A 10,566-nucleotide genomic window follows, 5' to 3' on the forward strand; every position below is an offset into this window, starting at 1 on the left:
CCATGTTTCAAGATGGGTTGAATGGAAAGCCTGCCAACCAACACCACGAGCGTGCAGGTGCACACAGCCCGCCATAAGGGCACATGCTTCGTTCCTCGACCACCACAACGGCAAACTGATAGGTAGTAATCCACCCATGCTTGTGATGATGCAGCAACCCATGTTGGTTTGCACCTCAAGTCGAGTGGCAGACCAGCCTGAGCCATTCCACATCTGACCGAGATGCCTAAACGGCCTCCATCCACTTCCCTCCCAGCAATTTCAAGCACTCTTTAACTCTCCTTTCAAAGTCCTTTTCATATTTCCCTCGCGGTACTTGTTTGCTATCGGTCTCTCGGTCGTATTTAGCCTTGGATGGAATCTACCACCCAATTAGGGCTGCATTCCCAAACAACCTGACTCATCGACAATGCCTCATGATGCGGTAGGGTCCCGACCCAATGGGGCTATCACCCTCTCAGGCGCCCCCTTCCAAGGGACTTGGCCCAGGTCCACTACTGAGGACGCTTCTACAGACTACAATTCAGGCGACGTTGCTGCCTGATTTTCATGTTGGGCTCTTCCCGGTTCACTCGCCACTACTAGGGGAATCCTTGTAAGTTTCTTTTCCTCTGCTTAATTATATGCTTAAACTCAGCAGGTGTTCTCACCTGAGCTGAGGTCACAAAGTTGGATCTAAATTTGCCCTACCTGATGGGAGGACAAGAGAGAGCAAAGCAAGTTTGAGCGATGCCACATAAAGCCCGCATCAACTAACGTCGACTGCCCATCCAAGGGGACAAGATCACCGCTCATCGATGCACGCCACGAAACATCGCTTGAGGTATTTCAGCCAACCGCACCACATTGGGCACGGATGACCAGCTCCGTTGCTCCCTAACATATTGCAAGGAGTGCATTTGAATGGGATACGACACCCAGACAGACGTGCCATCAATCGAGGCCTCAAGTGCAAATTGCGTTCAAAAACTTGATGATTCATGGAATTCTGCAATTCACACTAAGTATCGCATTTCTCAACGTTCTTCATCGTAACAAGAACCGAGATATCCATTATCGAGAGTCGTTTCCACATATTATCAAAAAATCTGCCACAACATTGAATAGGGGCACCCCCCACAACAAATGTAAGGCTAAGGGCCAAAAGGAGGAAAGGAAGAAAAACACATGAAAGAAAGAGAAACAAAGGTGTCTACCCCCCTCATAGGAGGAGGCTCAAACAGAGAACAATCTCCCCGAGCCCCACGCCCTCGTAAAAAAGGGGGAAATGCATGGAACAACAATTGAGAAGGACTAGGGTGGCCACCCCAAGAGCTCGCACTGCTTTTAATCCTTCCCGAACACCAGTCCACAACAATTCCCCCTTTTCTCCATAAAGCTAGGGACCAAAAGGAAGAAGGGAAGAAAACAAGGTGAAAGAAATAGAGATCAAATGTGGCTACCAGCTCACAAGGGGAGGCTCAAACAAAGCACAAGCCTCCCAAGCCCCATGCCTTCGCAAAAAGGGGGGAATTGAAGGGGACGACGATCAAGAAGGACTAGGGTGGCCACCTCGGGAGCTCGCACTACGTTTCGTCCTTCCCGAACACCAATCCACAACAATCCCACCTTTTCTCCGTAAAGCTAGGGGCCAGAAGGAAGAAGGGAAGAAAAAAACATGAAAGAAAGGGATATCAACCATGGCTACTAGCTCACAAGGGGAGGCTTCAAATAGAGAACAAGCTTCCCCAACCCCGTGCCTTCGCAAAAATGGGGGAACTGCAGGGGACGATGATCGAGAAGGACTAGGATGGCTACCCAGGAACTCGCACTGCTTTTCGTCCTTCGCGAACACCAATCCACAACAATCCTAGCTTTTCTCCATAAATCTAGGGGCCAAAAGGAAGAATGGAAGAAAAAAACATGAAAGAAAGAGAGATATCAAACATGTCTACCAGCTGACAAGGGGAGGTTCAAATAGAGAACAAGCTTCACCGACCCCGTGCCTTCATAAAAGGGGAGAACTGTAGGGGACAATGATCGAGAAGGAATAATGTGGACACCCTCAGAACTCACACTACTTCTCATCCTTCCTGAACACCAATCCACAACAATCCTACCTTTTCTCCATAAAGCTCAGGGCTAAAAGCAAGAAGGGAAGAAAACAACATGAAATCAAGAGACATCAAACATGGCTACCAACTCACAAGGGGAGGCCCAAATAGAGAACAAGCTTCCCAAACCCCGTGCCTTCGCAAAAAGGGGGGAACTGTAGGAGATGGTGATCGAGAAGGACTAGGGTGGCCACCCCGGGAACTCGCACTGCTTTTCATCCTTCTCGAACACCAATCCACAACAATCCCACCTCTTTTCCATAAAGCTAGGGACAAAAGGAAGAAGGGAAGAAAACAACACCAAAGAAACAAGATCCCAAGAAAATAAAGAAGCTCAACTGCTAAGTAGACATCCACTAACCAAAAATAAATCAAACAAGGCATCCAATCAAAAAGCATCCCACTTCTTCACACCCTCCCACATATATTACGGCACAACACCCTTTCTAGCTTACAACATAACAAACAACAATCAAACAACCAAGAAAATAAATCACAACCTAAAGTTGACCACTAGAAAAGACAAGGGCCGCGATGAGACCAGTGTCTGGAGCATGTTACTGAGAGGTAAACAACCCCCCAACCTAGAACAAGGCCACAAATGACAAATAGGCTACTAATAACAAACCCACCCCACTATTGCGCCCCTCCGTGTACAAAACACCCAACAACCTTTCCAGTGAGAAAGTCAACAGGGTTCAAGAATCAAAATCCAAATAGGAGTTGTCACGGGCCGACACCCAATGGCACGTTTGCAAAGTGCACACCACGAAACAAAGAAATGACCATGTCCCACAAAAAATCCACAATCCAAAGGGAGGAACAAAGACACAACCCACTACTTCTTTCTCCCTTAGAAGGGAAGTTGCTCATGAGAGGAGAAGGAATTCCCTCGATGGCAAAGGCACGAGATAAGATTGCCACCCTCATACCCATCGCCAAGGAAAATTGTGATTTCGATGGAGCTCAGAACGAGGGAGGGGTTTTCCATTACCTTGACACCTAACCCTTCCATGAGGGCATGTCGAGGAATGGTAGGGAAGACTAGGGTGTCCAGCCCAATGGGTTGAACCACTCTTCATCCATCCTGTTATCACTGAGGTTTTCCACAAAGTTGTAAGAAAGGGATAATGTTGAGGCAACCACAGACCAATATTTTAGATACAGAATCTAGCCAATCTGTATCTAGAGAGGGCTCTCTCTTTATGTTTTAGCTTTGTTTTTAAAGGTATTAGGCTAGTTATGAAGTTCAAGGGTTTTGTTTGAGTCTGGGTGGTGAGATTCAATAGAACGGAGAGGTAATACAGAATAGTTTAGTCCATTGGTCATGATGGAGTCAAAGAAGATGGATTTCTGGATTTTGTTTATTAACAGAGGATGGCTTCACAGAGCAAGGTATTCAAACAGGGAACAAATAGAGACTGGAAACAGATGGAATGGGCTCAAATGGGTGAAGGGCAGTTAAGAATCATTCAGCATATTGAAAGAGGAAAAATAGAAGATTACTGATAAGGAGAAGTTAAGAATTCTTTAACAAATAATCAGCATGAAAGAATTAGGAAATAGGATAAATTAAGAGTTCACTTCTTATTCTAATTACAAGGAAAACACAGAGAATAATAAAGACTGAAAACAGAGTGCAATCAAGCAAATTCTGAATTAACCTTTTTCTTTATCATTTAGATTATGAAACACGGGTGATATAATAAACAGGAAAACTGTAAAACACAAGATATAGAGGACTTATTGATCCAGTGGTTGATTCAAGAAATCTGTGACAAGTCCTCTGCTTCAATTCTTCATCTAGTAGGCCATGCAACAGTTTGATTCCAACAGCTCTTTATTCCAGAAAATAAATATTACCACATAGTCTAGGAATCCACATACCCCAGACCCCCAATACTCTAATGGAGGGGGTATTTATACAACAAAATATGTACAACCTCTCTCTCATAACAGATGTGAGATAATATCTAGGATTTTTAACCTAATGATAATTTACAAGTAAAATAGAAACAACTAACTGATGTAGTGCTCGAGGCAGGCCTTTAGGGTTCGGCTTGCAGCTGTCCTCTGTAATAACTCTGCACCAACTAGCCATCTTAACTGTGCTCTTTAATTCTGACTTGCTACTCTTTAATTATGCTCTGACAGTTTTAATTCTGATCTGATACACTTTAATGCTGAACTGATACACTTTAATTCTGCTATGGTATTTAGCCCAAAATTTCCCCTTTTCCAATGGTAACATTGCAACTATGGATAAACACCTGTTGTCTGGATACTGGAGGTTGTTTCCGCGCTTTCAAATTCATAGCCTTTTCATCTTTCTGGGGAGATTGCTAAGAAGTTTCATCCACCGGCTCATCAATTCATGGCTTTCTGAGATAGCTGAAAGGGTACCTATAATTGAGGAGGAACACTGTACACTTGAGGGTCAGTTGATAGGTGGAGGAGCTCATCGATGGAGCCTTTCTGGTTGGAAGCTGGAAACATGACCTCAGTCGATTTTATTTTGTAGGAGAGCGCGGGGTGCTGTATGCAAAAAAATAGCAAGAAACGACCTTTTTTCCCTTTTATTTGACAAAATAAAGCTTGGCGAAACTTTTGATTTGAATGACGTCAGCAAGAGTACAGGGCAGATGATGTGGCAGGTGACATCAGAAAAGGATAGCTGACGTCAGTGGAGGGTAGTGGTAAGCAATTTTTCTTGCACCGCTTTTGGGGCTGGGCGGTTTTGGGCGGAGGGTGAGCGATCACCTTGGATGGTCGACGCGTGGCAGAGGTATGGGGGAAATACCATGGGTTCCCCATGAGTTAAACAGTGGCGATGATGGGGTCGTGATACGATCATCAACCGTTGGATGGTGGAGCGGGGATCAGGCGGCGGACGCATTGTGGAGATGGTGGGAGGTTAATGCGTAGGCCCAATATAATTAACGTTAATAAATCATACCGGGCGCAGTTTTATTGGTCGGGGGGTTTGGTTATTAATTAACTAGAGGTTAATTAATCCCATGATTTGTGCACGGAGGGGAGGGTTATTAATAGGTTTCAAATAAACCAATTAATTCCCAACTTTATACACAACGAATATGGTTATAGTTAACCGAGGCGGGGATATATAAAAAATTGTGGTTTTTACAATATATTTACATAATACGGGATGGGAAATAAGTGTATGGGATTTATATAATACATGTTAGCAATTAATATGATTTTTAATTGAGCGCTAAGTTATAAAAATACTTTAACTTTTGTAGTTAAACTTAGGCTAGAGTTGAAAAGGGTTTTTATGGAGAATTTTTTTGCCATTTTCCTAAGAAAAACAAGGTTTTACTTAGGCAATGTTTATGAAATGGGAGTGGCTTGTGAGTGATATTTAAGTAGATCTCAATACTTGAGAGGGAAAATTAGTAAGTGATTAGGGAAAAGTATGAAGGGGAGTTAGTTATGAAATCTTCCTCGCCTGAGCTACATCAAAAATATCTGCCTTGCACTTGTGATGGGAAAGAAAGTTAACACATTGAGAGACATGATCCATCACAGGTATCTTTCTGCAACACCATCTACCTACCCTACCTACTTTGCACTTGTGAGCTTAGGGCCTTCTCTTCGAGCTTCAACTGCAACAAGTTACAATCCAATCAACACTGTGACATTATCTAGGATATAGAATGTATATGTTAGAGTCAAACTTCATCAAAAAATTAGATCAAAGTAATGTTTCAGCATTCGACCATTCACTGGTCCTTTTTCTTTTTTTTTGCCATCCAGGCTCTTTAGAAAGTAAGTATTGTTCCCTTGCAATGCCTGGATGATAAATGGCCCTTCCCACAGGAAGTCAAACTTCCCATGTTTTTCTTTTTCTTCTCTCCTGTAATCCCACCTGAGAACTTTGTCTCCAAGGTAGAGGGCTTCTGTTTTGGTCCTTTCATCAAATATTCTCTTGATTCTTTCTTGTAACACTTGGGATCTTTGGTGCACTTCTTCTCTGGTCTGCTGCAAATGGATGGTCTGATTTATTCTTCTTTGAATGTCATTGGGTTCCACCTAAGCTTCTTGCAGCAATTTCATTACAGGAACTCGTAAAGATGAAGGAAATACAGCCTCCATGCCATAAACTAGCTCATAAGGGCGAGTTCCAATAGATCTCTTTGTAGTAAGTCTGTTTTCCCATAGTGCATTTGTAAGCTTCTTATGCCAGTTTTTCTTATTCTCTTCCAACAACTTTTTAATGATATTAATAAAGAATTTATTGGAAGATTCAGCTAGACCATTACCTTAAGGGTAATAGGCTGTGAAATGGCCTAAAGTGATATGGTATTTGTTACAGAAATTTATCATCTTCTTGGACTTGAAGGCAGCAACAATGTCGGTTATGATTTTTTCAGGACATCCAAATCTGGAAAATATGTTGGTTTCTAAGAATCCTATGATCACTGTATCATTGACTTATCTAGAAGGAATGGCTTCTATCCATTTGGTGAAATAGTCTGTGGCAGTAATAATCCATTTATGTTGGCCAGAAGAGGGTGGGTGTATTTCTCCAATGAAGTCCAAACCCCATTGTTGAAAGGTCTTTTCAGTGCAAATTGGTCTCAAGGGTAGGGGTAACAGTTTCCTTTTGCCTTCAAAAATTTGGCATTTGTGGCAAGCAATGAAAAACTTCTTTACATCAGCGAACAAGGTTGGCCAGTAAAATCCATCCCTTAGGATTTTGTCTGCATTTGATTTCCAGTAAAGGTGTCCACCGCAATCCATTGCATGAAATTCTTTGAGAATTTTGTCAGCTTCTTATTTTATTAAACAATTCAATAGAATACCTTCATGATTTTTCCGAAAAAGAGCATTATCTAAAATAATTTTTTTTGAAGCTTTCATCTTTAAAAACCTTTTCTTTGTTCTGGATAACCCTGTAGGAGCCTGTAGGTTTAATAATACATGAGTTATATTAGCATACCAAGGTGATTCTAAGAAGGGCTAGCTGATTTGTGGAGTCCCCATCTCTTGTTCGTTATCCAGTTCATTAATATCCAGGGCTTGAAAGTTTGTTTCACTCATGAGTTTAGCCAATCCCTGTCCTTTTATAAGCTTTGTAGGTTTTATCTCAATATCATACTCCAATATTTTAGCGATCCATTTACCTCGTTTGCCTTCAATTCCATCCTGAGTTAGGATATCTTTGACAACAGCATTTGGTACATAAGCTACTATATAAGAGTACAATATATAGACTCTGAAGTCTTGAATAGCTTTCACAAGTGCAAAAGCCTATTTTTCCATGATTTTGTAATTCAGAGGTGCATCTTTGAGTGATTTACTAAAAAGGCTATGGGTTTTTCACATCCTTGATCATCTTTTTGCAGTAAAACAGATGCTATTGTATGTTCTGATGCAAATGAGAAAATTATGAAGTCTTTGTCATACTTTGGACTTGTAAGGACTGGTGTTCTGGTCAAAGCCATTTTAATCTCTTCAAATTCTTGTTTGGCTTCTACTGTCCATTTAACCTTTGAATCCTTTTTTAACATATTGTTCATTAGTCTAATTAATTCAGCCAAATTAGAAATGAATCTTCTCAAAAAGTTAATCTTTCCTAGTAAAGCTTGAAGTTCTTTGACATTTCTGGGGTGGGGTATTTGCAGAATAGCTTCTATTCTAGCAGGATCAATTCTGATGCCATCTTTGGAGATGATATGGCCTAACAGTTTGCCTTCTTCTAGAACAAACAAAGAATTTTTAGGATTTAGTGAAATACCATACTTTCTGCATTTTAAAAACACTTGTCTCAAATGATCTAAATGTTGCTAATCCGATCTGGAAAACACAGTGAGGTCATCTAGGTATATAACAAGAAAATTGTGAATTTCTTTTGCAAAAGCTATGTCCATTGCTCGTTGAAAGCTTTCCCCTACATTCTTAAGTCCAAATGGCATTTTAACATATTTGAATGTACCCCATGGTGTTGTAAATGCAGTCTTTTCTTAGTCATCAGGATGAACCAGAATCTAATTAAAACCTGAAAACCCATCCAAAAGTGAAATCCTAGAAGCACCTACTACTCTTTGTAAAATATGATCCATCTTAGGTAAAGGGTAATTGTCTTTCAAAGAAACCTTGTTTACATTCCTTAAGTCAACACATAATCTGATTTCTCCTGTTTTCTTCCTGGTAGGCACTAAATTAGACACCCACTCTGAAAATCTGATTGGAGCAATTATCCTTGCATCATGCATTCGCCTGATTACTTTTTCTATTAAAGGAAGTAGTACAAGGTTGATTCTTCTGAGCTTTTGTTTGCATGGTTTTTTATTTTCCTTGAGGAGTATTATATGCTAAATTATAGAGGTGTCATAAGACTTCAAGTCTTCGTAGCTCCAGGAAAAAACATCTTGGAATTCTTTTATTAGTTCAACATACTTAAGTTTTTGATTCGGGGGCAAAGATTTGGACAATTTTACCATTTTTGGATTCTCTTTAGTTCCAATGTTGTAATCTTCAATGTTTGCTTTTAGAGGTTCCATCTGGGGTTTCTTTGGAATATCGTTGAAATCAAAGAGATCTTCCAAAGGAGTTAAACCTTTGGGCAAAAGATTGTCTTTCAAATTGATAATTTCAAATTCTCCTTCAATAATCTCATCAACATTTGTTTCATTAAGATCTTGTATTTCCTTTTTGGTAAATTTCGTTGGATGAAGATTTGAGTTGCATTTTCTGCTGTAATTTTTGTTTCTATCTAATTTGCTAGATCAAACTCACTAATTGTATCTCCATCTATGTTCGTGCTAGAAAATTCTTCCTCCGGGGTTAAAAAATTGTTGATCTGATTATCACTGTCAAACACCTACCAATTATTTACATTATCAGGTATGGCTGGCCTGTGTCTAATTTCAGCTGTGAATTGATGATTTGGCTCAAATGGAAATTTACAGGTGATGACAAACATTGCTAGGCTATGATCTTGTAAGTTATGTTTTCTCGAGATTTTGGCAAGATAAGTTTCTAAAAATGTATTGAGGATTTCTATACCCATCCCTCTATACTCTCTTAATCTGGGATAATTTGTGAAGAACTTCCCTTTTATCTATTGAATGATTAAATCAGAATCCCCTAGGACTGACACTCTAGTTGCTCCCAATTTCTTGACCAGTTTAAGACCTAGCAACAGAGCTTCATATTCAGCCATATTATTATTGCACCTAAAGTTTAACCTGTAGGCATGGCCTTCAGCATGATTTTTTTCAAGATTTTGCAGCAGACTGCTGCCCCTACTCCTAATTTGTTCACAAAACCATCAAATTCTAAGTACCAAAGGATTTCATGTTCATAATTAATATCTGGATTTTTAGGGATCTATTCAATAAGGAGATTTGGTTTTTCAGTTTCTTTTGGTTTATTTGGTGTTTCATGATCTTCAGAAATTTCTTGGATTCGAACACTAGACCTCTCATTTGAAATTTTTTCTGTTTCATCTACTAGAACTTTTATTGTATGTGGGGGGTCAATTTCAGCATTGTAAAGGATAAAAGAATCCATTTATGAATGTATTGAGTAGATAGGGAAATTTTGAGGTTTCTCTTGACTACTTACTACAAACTTCATTAAGGTTTCTTTGTATAGTCTCTTGAGTTGACTAAACACTGAAATAGTAGCATAAGACATGTCTAACTATAGATATCCTTGAAGCTTTGCACCCCAAGATCTAGACAATAACATGCCATACTTTGGTGGAATATCGGCTACTACTATGTCCATTAAGATGTTTTTGGTAGGATATTGAACTAGTGACACACATAAGTCTTTGATTAAATCCAAACATTTGACCTGACTTGAATCAAAAGAGAAAAGGTCTTTATATGGTCTGGTGATGTCAAGGTCAAGTCTCTCCATTACAGATTTAGGCATTAAGTTATGGGAAGAACTAGAATCAAACATGGCATTATGAAGTATTTTATCATGTATGGTTAAACCCACATAGAAAGGAGGAACATCTCCTTCTACTGTTTTTCCATTTACTCCAGGGCAAAATATCAATTCAGGCTGGTCATCAAAAACGTTTACTAAATCTTCATTCACAAAAATTTTGAGTGATCTACTGATTTGACTTCTGTAGACATCATGTTTAGCTAATTCTGATAATGGAACAACTATCTTTCGTTTGCCTACTTCTGTCTCAAGATTGAAAGGTTTTTCGGTCTGAGTTTTTGTATTTTGGACAATGAATTTTCTGTGTTTTTCTCCTCTTCAGGAGTGGATTTATGGGCTGAAGTTGTTTCCAAATCAAATTCTAGGGGCTCTTCTACTTTTCCTTTAGTAGGAATTGAAGTGGAAGGTTGTCTGTTAGGTGGATGATTACCGATACATCTTCAACAATTGGGTTATTAGGGTTAGGATCTGTTTTAGAAAGAATATGTACAGGGGAGAACTGATCTTACCTTTGTTAGGCTGCTTGGTACCTTTCTATTTACTG

The 10,566-nt window shown here is 39.8% G+C and overlaps 1 non-coding gene across 1 annotated transcript; it reads right to left on the bottom strand.

Annotated features, from left to right (window-relative positions):
• Positions 1-911: 911 nt before the first annotated feature.
• On the bottom strand, positions 912-1,065 carry LOC149152426 (5.8S ribosomal RNA). Its single transcript, XR_016263931.1, has one exon. It is a non-coding gene; the product is annotated as a 5.8S ribosomal RNA (ribosomal RNA).
• Between the last annotated feature and the right edge of the window lie 9,501 nt (positions 1,066-10,566).

The sequence above is a fragment of the Pinus tabuliformis genome, chromosome 9, assembly GCF_031772625.1.
Source record: "Pinus tabuliformis cultivar Carrire ecotype Pingquan chromosome 9, CPIR1, whole genome shotgun sequence".
Taxonomy (NCBI): Eukaryota; Viridiplantae; Streptophyta; class Pinopsida; order Pinales; family Pinaceae; genus Pinus; species Pinus tabuliformis.